Raw genomic sequence first — 14011 nt, 5'->3', positions numbered from 1 at the left:
TTTAGCCAATTGATAAGTCTCAAACAAAAGGGTTCAGTAATGGAGCACATTGAGGAGTTCCAAAAATTGAACATAAGGGTAAAAGATATTCCAGAGGAGCATAGAATTGATGTGTTCATAGGGTCTTTAAAGGATAATATCCAACATGATGTTCGCCTTTGGGAACCTGATTCATTAGAGAAGGCATTCAGGTTAGCAAGAAAAATGGAAAGCAAAATTATGGCAACCAGGAAGCATACCACTCACAACTATAAAGACGGAAGTGTTGTTGCCCCTAGTCTTCCACAACCTATAAGGTTGACACCACAACAATTGGAAGAAAAAAGAGCAAAAGGTCTTTGTTACATTTGTGATAGCAAATACACTAAAGGCCATAAGTGTGCTGAGAAGAAATTATTCTACATAGATTGTGAAGAGGAAGAAGAAACGGAGCAAGAAAGGTCAAAAGAAGAAGATATACTCCAGGAACAAAGCCTAGATGAAGAACAAATAAATCCGACCATATCTTGTAATGCATTGGCGAGAATTACCACTCCTCAAACCATCAAGATAGAAGGACAAATCAAGAAGAAAAAGGTAATAGTGTTGATTGATTCAGGAAGCACCCACAATTTTATTCATTGTAGGGTAGCAAAAGAATTGAATTGCTTCCTATATCCAGCACCAGAGTGTCAAGTGATGATTGCAAATGAAGGAACAATAAATTGCTTTGGAAAGTGCCATAATATCAAGCTATCCATGGGAGAATATGTATTGACTAGCCCAATGCTTTCCATTCCAATGGGAGGTGCTGATGTTGTACTAGGAGTCCAATGGCTACAATCCTTGGGTACAATAGCTTTTAATTTTCAAGAACTTTTCATCAAATTTTCTACGGAAGGAAAGGAAGTTGAATTAAGGGGTATTGCAGGGAAACCAGGAAAGATAATCAGCTCTAATGGCATGACTAAGCTTCTTAAAAAGGAGAAAAGAGGTGTAATTGCACAATTATGTTCGCTAGATGTTTCCACATTGGAATCATCTATTTCTCCAGATCTCCAAAATGTCCTGGACAATCATTCCAAGGTATTTGAGACTCCCAAAGGTCTCCCACCTATGCGTGATCATGATCATGCTATTCATCTGATTCCAAGAAGTGTTCCTCCAAACATCAGGCCGTACAGATATCCCTATGCCCAAAAAAGTGAAATTGAACGTATGGTTGCAGAAATGCTAGAGGCTGGTATAATTCAACCAAGTCAAAGTTCTTTCTCAGCTCCAGTAGTATTGGTGCACAAGAAGGATGGATCATGGCGCATGTGTCTGGATTATAGGGAGCTCAACAAGCTCACTATTAAAGATAAGTTCCCCATTCCTGTTATTGATGAATTATTGGATGAATTGCATGGATCAATTTACTTCACCAAGCTGGATCTTTGTTCGGGATATCATCAAATCAGAATGAAGATTGAATAAATTCCGAAAACGGCATTTAGAACTCATGAGGGTCATTATGAATTTTTGGTCATGCCTTTTGGCCTTACCAATGCACCTTCAACATTTCAAGGTTTGATGAATTCAATTTTCAAACCATTCCTTAGAAAATTTGTGTTAGTATTTTTTGATGATATACTAATCTACAGCAAGTCTTGGAAGGATCATGTTGAACATGTTGACAGGGTGCTACAACTATTGGAGGAGAAACAATTATATGCAAAAAGATCCAAATGTTTCTTTGGAGTCCAGGAGGTGGAATATTTGGGTCATATTGTATCTCATGAAGGAGTTAAGGTAGACCCTAGCAAAATTAAAGCCATTAAGGAATGGAAAATCCCCACATCCATAAAGCATCTGCGAGGATTTCTTGGGTTGACAGGGTATTATCGCAAGTTTGTTAAGAATTATGGGAGAATAGCAGCACCTCTAACAACATTATTGAAGAAAGATTCATTTTCATGGACTCCGGAAGCAACAAAGGCCTTTGAACATCTTAAAGAGGCAATGTGCCAAGCACTGGTCTTAGCTACGCCGGACTTCACAAAAACCTTTATTGTGGAATGTGATGCTTCAGGAAATGGAATTGGTGCTGTTCTAATGCAAGATGAAAGACCCATTGCTTTTGAAAGTCGTCCAATCAAGGGAAAGTTTTTAAGCAAAGCTATTTATGAGAAGGAAATGTTGGCAATACTCCATGCACTTAAGAAATGGCGACCCTACCTAATGGGAAGACACTTCAAGGTAAAAACGGATCATGATAGCCTTAAATACTTTTTAGAACAAAGATTATCCTCTGAAGAGCAACAAAAGTGGGTCACAAAGATGTTGGGTTATGACTTTGAAATCATCTACAAAAAAGGGAAGCAAAATGTGGTGGCAGATGCACTCTCAAGAAAGGATGAGGATGTGGAAGCATTGTTGTGTGCCATTTCTATTATCCAACCAGATTGGATAAACGAAGCAAGGGAGGAATGGAAGAACGACGAAGAAGTGTGGGCACTTATTCGAAAGCTACAACAAGATTCCAGTACTTCTGATACATTTAGCTGGCAAAATGATTCTTTATGGTACAAAGATCGCTTACACCTCTGTAAGAATTCCCAGCTAAAACAAAAGATTCTTATGGAATTGCACACTTCTCCCTTAGGAGGGCACTCAGGATTTTTAAAAACTTACCACAGGGTTAAGAAGGAATTTTTTTGGGATGGCCTTAAATCAGATATTAAAAAGTTTGTGGCGGAATGTTTGGTTTGCCAGCAAAATAAAGTTGAAACAATTAAGACACCGGGTCTATTACAACCTTTATCCATTCCAAGCCAACGTTGGGAGGAGGTTTCAATGGATTTTATCACAGGTTTACCCAAGTCTGAGGGAAAGAGTGTCATCATGGTGGTAGTTGACAGACTTACCAAGTATGCACACTTTTGTGCATTATCACATCCATGTAAAGCCAGTACAGTTTCTACTGCATTTATTGAAACAGTTCAAAAGCTACATGGAAACCCAAAGATTATTGTAAGTGACAGAGATCCCATTTTCACTGGAAATTTTTGGACAGAATTATTTTCTTGTCTTGGTACTCAGTTAGCTCATAGCTCATCTTATCATCCTCAATCTGATGGGAAAACTGAGATAGTAAACAAATGTTTGGAAGGATATCTTCGTTGCTTTGTATCTGATAAACAGACACAATGGGTCAAATGGTTGCCTCTAGTTGAATGGTGGTATAACACTTCCTTCCATACAGCAACAAAAATGACCCCATTTATGGCACTTTATGGGTATCAACCACCATCTATCACATCATATTTAAGAGAAAATTCTAAGGTTCAGGCAGTGGAACATCACATCGAACATCAACAACAAGTCCTCCAACTCTTAAAGGATAACCTCGTGTTGGCACAAAATAGAATGAAACAACAGGCAGATCAACATCGCAGTGTAAGAAGTTTTGATGTAGGTGATTGGGTATTCCTACGGCTACAACCATATAAGCAGATGTCCCTAAAGCAAGCTAAGAAGGATAATAAATTATCACCAAAGTATTATCGTCCGTACAAGGTGTTGCAAAAGATTGGTACTATGGCATACAAATTGGAGCTTCCTGCAGCTTCTCGATTGCACTCAGTTTTCCATGTTTCATGTTTAAAGAAGGTTATAGGTGACAAGCTCCCAATTCAAACAATATTGCCAGAACTTGACGAGGAAGGAAAAATTATATTGGAACCGGAAGCAGTCACAGAAACAAGAACTCGACAGCTACGAAATCGATCAATTTCAGAGTATCTTATCAAGTGGAAGAACTTATCCGCTTAAGATTCCACATGGGAGGATGAGAATTTTATGCAGAAGTATCCAGAACTACTCAAGCGTTGAGGACAACACTTTTTTGAAGGAGGGGGGCATGTTGGGTCCCTATAATACTAGTGATTACCCCATTACTATTGTAGTTATACCCCTTATTTATATTGTTGTGCCCCTATTACCCCCATATTGTTATTTCTGTGCCCCATAGGATCCCTCTATTGTTATTTTTGTGGATTTATATTATTATTGTTAGGTCGGCTGGATTATATTGTGACTCCTTAGACTCCTATATATAGAAAGGAGGTTTTGTCATTATTATCATCCAAGAATTGTTCATTTATGTAATGTAAAGGAGGTTGCCCCCTCGAAGAGGCTGAATTCTAAGGCGTGGATCTCTCTTTTCTATCTTTTTGTGAGCTGGTTTCATAACACAATATATTGGTGAAGTGCCTCTATCATTTTAGGTGTTTATTATTCTTTTTTTACCATACTCATGTGTTTTCATAATTTGAATTATTCAATAGAAAGTTGAAGAACATAAATTGTGTTGGTGTACACTTTGATTCTAGCTTTGAATAATTTTAATGTTTTCGACTGATATTAAGTAAATGAATTCTTAATTTCTCTTTAATTTATGGAAATCATTTCTCTTCTTCTTATTCACTTCATTTAAAATTAAAGAATCCAATTAGTTTGGCTACCTTGCCCTGTGAAATCTATCTGTAAAATACTAAAACATGTCCATCTTTTAAGTCACAGACTCCATACTCCAATGGTAATATAGACATCAATCAACCATATAGTTCAAACCAATTCATAAACCAAACCTTAAACCTTTATACCTAGCCTAATATCCAAAACCAAAAAAATCTAAATTTGACAAAGAGATCCCACTCTGAAGTTGGCAGGGCTAGATCCCAGCTTCCAAAGTGGTTTTGTGGTTACCTTTGTGATTTCTCTAGAAACCTCAAAAATTACAGAGCGATAACATGGTGGTGACCATACTAGGGAGCGAACAAACTTTCATTTCTAAAGATCCATTTCCCTAGTTCAAAAAACTTTATTTCAGGAAAAGTAATCGTTCAAATTTCATAAACAAATGTTCAAAGGTTGTAAACTGTGTAAATATTTGAGTTTTGTGTTTAATATTAAAGATCTAACTGCAAAAAGAGTTCACACCAGATCACATCCTAATCCAGAACCACCCAAGATCTTAGATGACCTTGAAAAATTGATTCGAAAAAGAAGTTTAGCTGAAAGTCAAGGAAGTAATAGTCCCCTACCTAGGGAAAACTCTCTTCGAGAGAAATTTGTCACTATACAAGATATTTAGTTTGACTTACCATTTGAGAATAGTCTATTTAGGACTAAGTCTGAAAGTTTTGTGGATGAAACAATAATTGATAAATCCTTGCTACAACCCTATATATCTGAAGGTCAATCTGTTGAACCAGATTTTGATTAGCAAACCCTCCAAAACTTCAATAAGTTACAAGATCTAGTATCAAAACTTGATCAAGTTGTACGTGAAGCCTATATTCAACAATTTATTGAACTTTCTACCCTGACTATTGTAACATCTTATTTTTCCTCCCAATATGTTCATCCAGCATCAATTAGTCCCACTTCTTTTATAATCTCCACTACTTCTCCAATAGTATCACAGACAGTGACCCAACCTATTTTAAGAACTCCTGCATCTATACCTCCCATAAGCTCATATATTATTCAACCCCAAATGGCAGCCCATTATGCTCCCTTGGTTTTACCCACGAAATTGCATCCTATGCGCCAAGATTATCAAATGAGAATTCCTCAATTTCATGCCAATGGAACCATCACTGCACAACAACATGTTGACAAAATGATTGATTTCTTTGATCTTCGTGAAGTGGATGAAAGTGATGTAAAGATGAGACTTTTTTCCCAAAGTTTGGGTGGAGAGGTAAGAAATTGGTTCAAAAATTTAACAACAACTAGTATAGCTGATCTTGATGCCCTTCATCAGGCTTTATTAAATAGGTGGGAAACCAAAAAGAATCCCCTTCAGATGCTGAATGAATACAAAAACTTAAAAATAGGACCTAATGAAACTTTGGAAGAATGTTGTGATAGGTTTAATAAATTTTATAATGCAATTCCAACTGCTATTAAACCTCTATTGGGCTTTTCCCTTATCTATTTCCCTGAATGATTTGATGTGGATATGGCATATCAACTGAGAGAGAGATACCCTACTACATTAGAGGAAATGAAAGCTAATTCCCTTAAAATTGAGGCTAATTTATTAGCCAAAAAAACAAAACTAAAAATTGAATGAAGGGTTACTATCAAAGAGGAACCCTCCTCCTCTTCTCCATCTGATTATAAAATAGATAATCTGCTCAAAGCAATGGAGAGGATGATGGAGAGGATAAGTATAGATGATAGGGCTCCTCCTAGAGAAAACCAACCTGCATATTTAAATGCACCCTTGGTTGGTAGAAGATAGGCATTTATTTCAAAAGTTACGAAAAAAACATTAAAATGGTATTACTTTTGTTTTAAATCCATATATTTTTGTCCTAAGTTTGGTTCTTATAAAAAAAAGTTGGAAACTACAATATGTTTTGTCGTGTAGTGGATAAAGCGTGGGCCCAAGCTAATCTACATGTCAAATCACGATTGTGATCGATGGTCCACATTGCCTTTTGGCCCCCTTGCCTTTCCTACTTTTATCGGCAGAGGGGGGGTCCGAAAAGGTGGTTTTGTTTCCCCAACCCCACCTTACATGTCACTCCTGCATTCTTTCACACCCCCCCTTAATACCACATACCACCCTCCGCCCTGCCCCCGAAAACAGCTTAATCTACTCCTTCCCGACAACGGTTCCCCGCGCCTACATCGCTAATCCCTCTAAAACACATGTCTGACCATTTCCGCTACCCGTTATGCATTTAATCCCCTGCAAAATTACTGTTAAACCTGCCAATAGTCCAGCGCCCTCAACGGACTATTCTGCAAGCATAAAGAGACCGTCATCCATTCCCGTTACACCTTTTGACCAATCTAATCCCACGGGTGTTCTTTTTCATTTTCTCAATTTTGTTTCATACAGGTCCAGACATTGAGAAAGAAACTAGGACATTGTAGCACCAACTTGACCATCATCACCAACCTCCATTTTCAAGCCTTTCCTGAGTAAATTGCACAACTAGTCAAACTTTTCCGAATTCCTTCAAATTCCTAATATGGCTCTCAAGACTAAAACTAATGTCAATAGTGAAAATCTTATGGTTTCCCCATCAGTTGACCTTGATCACATCCCCCTGGCTGAAACAGACTATAAAATATCAAAGCCGAAGTGTGAATTTGATTTATTTGAATTGCATAGCTAGCTCAAAGGCATCTTCCTTGACCAGAGTGATGAAATTAGCCTTTGGGAATCCAATTTACCCCTCTACATGTTTCCCCAAACCCATCACTTCCCCGAATTTTTCCTCAAATGCCAACCTTGTTACTTACCAGACCAGAGAGCCATTGTGGCCCACAATGGTGAAATTTTACTCACAATCACCCGTTAGTCAATTAACCAAATATTGCAGATCCCTCAAAATGATTCCACTGTTTCTTTCTCCCTGAATGAATTATATCATAAATTGACCTTTTCCCATAGATCCAAGATTTTTGAAATCTTCCTACTTGAAGATGCCCAGCTCCCAAAAAATAATCCCCCATATCCCTCCATTTTTCTTGACAAAGCTAAGCAAATCATTTCCATACTCTCATGTTTGCTGGGGTATTATTTGGATGAATGGGTAGATGAACCTATTTTAGGTTTTCTGTCCATTTTTTCCATTGAAGAAAAGCCCTTAGTAGTTTTCAATTTTAGCCAGTTCCTTGTTGACAGCATTCATGAACATTTCCTTAAGCTTCAAACTAAAGGAATGTTCAGATATGCCTCTATTATTGTGTATATGTTTTTATTTTATCAAGCAGACAAGTTTCCATTTGTAGTAAAAAAGCTAAATGAACAGGGGCAGCGACCCTCAGTCATTTTTTGGACTTCCATGCCAAGAAGGAATTTAGAATAATACAACTTCAAATACTTTATTGATCAATTTATTCATCCAGCTAAATGTTTGTTGAGTAGTGAAATAGTCCCCAGGGTTAGTGAAGAGATTAAGAAGATTGTATACCTAAGTGAGCAGGTCAGAACAGGTGACTGGTATTTATACCATAATTACAGTGGAATAAGTGTATGGGTGTGAGATTCCACCTTATAAACTACCCAGGTATCTCCCTATGAGGATTTTTGCTTTAGAATACATCAGGAAAATGATATACTCAGATGAGGTCCATGTTGTATTAGCTAAGAAGAAATCACAGTTCAGAATAAAGGCTCAAATAGGACCATATATTTGTAACAACAGGAAAGCCAGAGCGGAGGTAGATATCCTCCTAAAACAGATGAATTTTCCCTTGAGTTTCACTTGGTCATATGACCCATTTGGTGTGATCTCTAAACTAAGAGTGGAACAAAAAACCACTCCATATTTTCACACTCAGAGGCCTGAAATCAAGAAATACATGAACCAAGGTGAATGGGAAGAAAATACTCTATAGGAGGCCTCCTATAGAGTATTTTCTTCCCATTCACCTTGGTTCATGTATTTTTTTCCACGGGAAGAAGACTCTACTTCAGTCACAGAGGTTTCAGCCAAAGAATTCAAAATTTACACTAAGGAAGCAAGAACAAAACCTAAGATAGATTTTTCAAAAGGAGTAGGACAAGTTCATATAGTACTCAAGACTCCACATTTTCCAGCAAGGGATAGCATCTTTACAGTATCTTCATTCTCTTCAGTATCACAAGAGAATCTTGATACAACACAAACAATAGAATTAATCCAAGGTCAAAGGGAAATAAGTATCTTTGACAAGTATAAGGAAATAAAATGTAAAAATGAGCTTCTCAAAGTTAGCACTTATAATCAATTTCAGAAACAAACTTCCTCTACACAAAATAGGCTCTTATCAACCTTTGACACTGAGAAAGGAAGAATGTAGATGGCATTCTTGCAAGAACAAGGCCTCCACCCTAAATATGCAACAAATTACAAGCAAACTACATTTTAGTTTAATGCACAGGGAGACTGGGGAGATGATCTATTCTACATTGATAAGTACTACAATGATTGCTTCGAAATTACAAGTATCCCTTACTAATATTCAATCCCTTGAAAAGGCTTCTTCTTTACCAAAAGGTAATAAGATAAAATCCTTGGAATATTTGGTCATTAAGATAGGATATGACCCAAGCAATGTTAAGGTAGCAAAAGAAATAGTTAAGAAGAAGAATGTTGACATAGCAGCACCTAGAAAACAGTTGAAAATGTGAGCAACCGAGGATCCACAAGCAAAAGAAGTGGGGGAGACAGAGAGCCGACAAGAATACATGCTTAGATTAACTATGGAGAAAAATGCACAAATAAGGGACATGGAAGAAGAAATGGACAAGCTAATCAAGGAGAGAAAAAAATGCACAGCTAGCTATAATCCCACTGGATGTAGTACCTCTTGCAACAATAGTGCAAACAGTAGCTTCTACATCAACTATAGCAGCAATAGCTACAACAACTAAAGTAAGAGTTTCTACATCTACAACACCCCCTGCACCAACTTCTAATGACCCAAGTAAACTAGTAAAAGCCATGGAAAGCATGTCTTTACAAGGGGAGGAAATCAAGAAACTACAAGGACAAGTGAGGATGATACAAGAATGGAAAGAAATAATTGAGAATTCTCAATTGACAGAGGTACAAAATCCCAAATATTTATGCAAAGGTTACAACAATTGGAAAAGGAATCTGCCATGGCTCATACCTTAGCTCCAGCTAAGGAAACAATATGGATAAATACCAACAAATCAATGACAGAGATCTTGCCATTAATACATATTATTTTTTAGCAGGGGAGGTGATTCAGAAATCAAAAGGAGCCATTCAATAAATTAGAGGAATTCTGGGGGCAAGCCAATTGAAGCCACATACCTCATCAAATTCCTAAATTATAAAAACAGATACAAGTTGGAAGAACTGGATATAGAAGACAGAACCGAGACCATATTAGAAATTAAGAAAGTATTGACCAAAAGAAATCTTATGTTGCAGCAGAAGAAAAAGTGTCAAGTTCTAGAGATTGGTGTCCAGAGATTCTTCAACAAGTCTAAGGTCCTGAATCAAAAGGGACTTCCAGGTTTGCTAGTGTTGAATGACACAATACTAACATTTCCCATTTATAGCCAGAAATTGATGGCCATTGCGAGAGACAGTACCAAATTTGCAGGAATAAAGGGGACTATAATAGGGAAAGCCTTCCTACAAGCATTGTAATTTGATTTATACATCCAACATGAAATCAAATACATTTTTATCACTAAGCCCACCTTTGCCAAATATACAGGGGTAGATGAAGTTTACAGGAGGTTACTGAAATTGTTAATTCCAATTGAAGAAAAGTGGGAAAGATTATGCAAATTACTTGAGTAAAAATTCAGCTCTTCTTCAGCAGGAGGACAAACAGTGCAGCAGTCAAGCGCTAGATCAACAACAATCTCCACAAAAATAGTGCCAGCAATCTAAGCAATTCAAGTTTTCCTATATTTTTGTAAATTAGAGATATAATTAGTTTAGAAATTCCTAAATTACATCTTGATCAATTATGACAAAATGTTTTGTAAATAAACTTATAAATACTTCTCCTTTTGAAGTATTATGTGTTGGTTTTTGCATCTGAGAAAGCTATTGTACATTTTCGGGCTTCATTGGACTTATTAGTAATATACAAAGCTCTTTCACGGGATTCTTGTGTCAAATTGTTGGTGAAGTGCCTCTGTCATTTTAGGTGTTTATTATTCTTTGTTTACCATACTCACATGTTTTCATAATCTGAGTTATTCAATGGAAAGTTGAAGAACAAAATTTGTTTTGATGTACACTTTGATTCTAACTTTGAATACTTTTAATGTTTTTGATTGATATTAAGTAAATGAATTCTTAATTTCTCTTTACTTAATGGAAATCCTTTCTCTTCTTCTTATTCACTTCATTTAAAATTAAATAATCCAATTAGATTGGTTACCTTGCCCTGTGAAATCTATCTGCAAAATAATGAAACAGATCCATCTTTTAAGTCACAGACTACATAGCCCAATGGTAATCTAGACATCAATCAACCATACAATTCAAACGAATTCATAAATGAAACCTTAAACCTTTATACCTAGCCTAATATCCAAAACCGAACAAATCTAAATTTGACAGAGAGATCCCTCTTTGAAGCTGGCAAGGCTAGGTCCCAGCTTCCAAAGTGGTTTTGTGGTTACCTTTGTAATTTCTCTAGCAACCTTAGAAATTACAGAGTGAAAACATGTCCTATACTTGTTTAGGGATTGGATCCTTACATAAATTTATTTATAATAATAAGATAGATATATAAGAGCAGCTGAGAGAGGATCAAGTATCATTTTTATCATTAATATTGTATGATATAAGAAATTTACAACTAAACAACAAACCAATTCAACATAGACTTTGCTAGTTTGCTACCCTATGACCTTGCTATAAGTAAGTTGAAATACTATAACTTTTTACAAATCTTATGAAATTTAAGAAAAATTATTGGTAAATTATTTTACCAATATTATTATTACTAAAATTAAAAACAATACTTATAATTTTTATATTAAATTTCGTCATAAAATCATTGAAAAATACATTACAATGAAGAGATTTAAAAAAATCAAAATTCATGATATAAAAGAAGTTGAATGATAAACATCATTTCATTTTAACTTACTTAGCCCTTAATAATATAAAATATAAGTTTATTTAATTTCAAACCATAATTACTTTTCAAAAGCTCCTCACTTATAAAAATCATAATCACCTTGTTGCTTTAATTTAATATATTTTAATATAAAAATCACATTCAAGAATATAATGAAAAAAATTATTTTCCTACTCAAAGTTATTGCGAGTAGAACAATCAATATCATCCTCATTGTATTAAAATGAATAGAAGCTCAGCGACTAGTGAATGATTTGATTTTTTTCTCCAATAAAACATATTTTATTTCATAGTAAATTTGGTTATAGAATTATTGAAAAATATATTGCAATTAATATATTTATAAAATTTATGATATGAAAGAGGTTGAATAACAAACACTATTTCTTTTTAACTTACCTTGCCGTTAATAATATAAAATATAACTTTATTCAATTTTAAATAATAATTACTTTTCAAAACCTCCTCACTCGTAACCACCATAATCACCTTGGTACTTTAATTTATTATATTTAGTCCCTGCCATCTGGCAATGGCATGGGACTATAGTAATCGGCTAGCGATGTTAAACAATTAATTCAGTGGTTTGTTATTAGTCAAGATAACTTATAAAGTAAAGTTTTCAGTTTCGCTATTTTATTTGGCATCTTCCCGAGACTGAGAGGCCAAAAGCATATATTATGTGTATATAATTTCAGAAATATGTTTCACTGTGTTTCACTAATGTAAACATTAGTTTCACAGTTTAACAATATTAAATGCTACACTGCTGTAAGTTTCCAAGTTGAAATTGCCAGGTTACTGGGTGGTGCTACCAGGTGGTGCATACTACATCGTGCATATTGCATGTTGTTTCCAAGTGGTGCATACTGCATGTTGTTGTTGTAGGCCTATGCACAGAACACCTTCAAGGTACGCACAGCAACTACCTGCTCTGGACATGGCAAATGGAAAACTCATGCTGTCAAATGGAAAACAGAAAACCCTTGTTGTAAGCACTATAATAGGAATACGAATAAGCAGAGAGAACACAAAGAAGTGAATATGCCAGTCATTGAAGTGAATCAGAAATTTCAGACTTGCTTAACGACCTTGTTTGCCTAGCATGCCTGCCTTCCTGCAAGACTTGGTGGCCATCCAAGAGCGACAAGGATGAAATGGGTGCTAGCCTTGACAACATTGCCTTTCACTCACTTAGCACCCTCAGACTCACTTTCATATCGATGGTTGAACTGGCCCAGGAAGGAATACTGTAATTGATTCCTTCTCCATTTTTTGGCAATGAAAGAAACGAGGGATTTCTTCTTCGCTTGGTGTTGGCATATAGAATAAATCATAACTCAGCAGAACATGTAGCATCATCGCAGCAGCAAGACAACTAGTCTACTTTCCATTCCATGTTGTTCTTTTTGTTCTTTCTTTTCACCCTGCTTTCAATTCAATACACACCTGCTCACATCGAAGCCTCACCTCATGCTTGCTGCTACTGCAAGTATTCACCAAGCTTCTAAGCTTTTTCACTCAGCTATCCAACAAACAAGATTAAGATAGAAGCTAACTGTAAGAAACCCTAAATGCATAGGCAACACTATTTATAGCACCAGCAAACAACAAAAAGAGAAATTTAAAAAAGCACAATTATAACATAAAAATCAGTAGAGACCTAGTTACTCTACCTCGTTCAATTTCTTGTGTACTATGCTGAAGCATTAAATTTATTGTGTACTATATTGAAGTGAGAACAATTCATCTGGTGTGGTACGATGAGTGCAACAAATTCATCTGGTGCGGCCTTTTTATTTTTTATTCAATAGTCATGGCTCTATATCTCCAACGCTATCCCATCAAAATATTTGTGCGAAATTGGGCAAAGCCTAGAAGAGAAACCGGAAGATGAAAATTGGAGTAACCGGAGGTAGCGAGAAACCATCATTTGTCAGCAAGATGGCAATCTGGCAACAAAGAAGAGTTTGAATTCAATCGGGTCAAGCGAAGTCGAATCTAGTTCTTTCTCTAAGCAATTGTTTGAACATTTTCATGAGGAGACAAGGGCTGGTCAAGTAGAATTTACAGAGGAAATGCAGTGTGGTAAGAGCCAAAGACAGATAGGGTCGAGCTTTCATTTACAAAGGAAAGACACGACAGTAAGAACCAAGCTTTCAATTGATGTTTTTAACCTTTGCATGCATGTTATACATGTTTAGCATTCATTCTACAAGTGTCTTTGCCAAATCTGCTTAGGCTTTTATTTCACTGTAACTTTAATGTCATGTGGCGCTTGAGTGGGTGTAATGAACAACTTTAATGTCATGTGGCATTTGAGTGGGTGTAATGAACATCTCACAGTAAAAAATAACATTTAATAATGTAATTTTTAAAATAAATAATATAAAATAAA

The sequence above is a fragment of the Pinus tabuliformis genome, chromosome Q (genome assembly GCF_031772625.1).
Source record: "Pinus tabuliformis cultivar Carrire ecotype Pingquan chromosome Q, CPIR1, whole genome shotgun sequence".
NCBI lineage: Eukaryota > Viridiplantae > Streptophyta > Pinopsida > Pinales > Pinaceae > Pinus > Pinus tabuliformis.
This window is presented reverse-complemented; position numbering follows the sequence as displayed.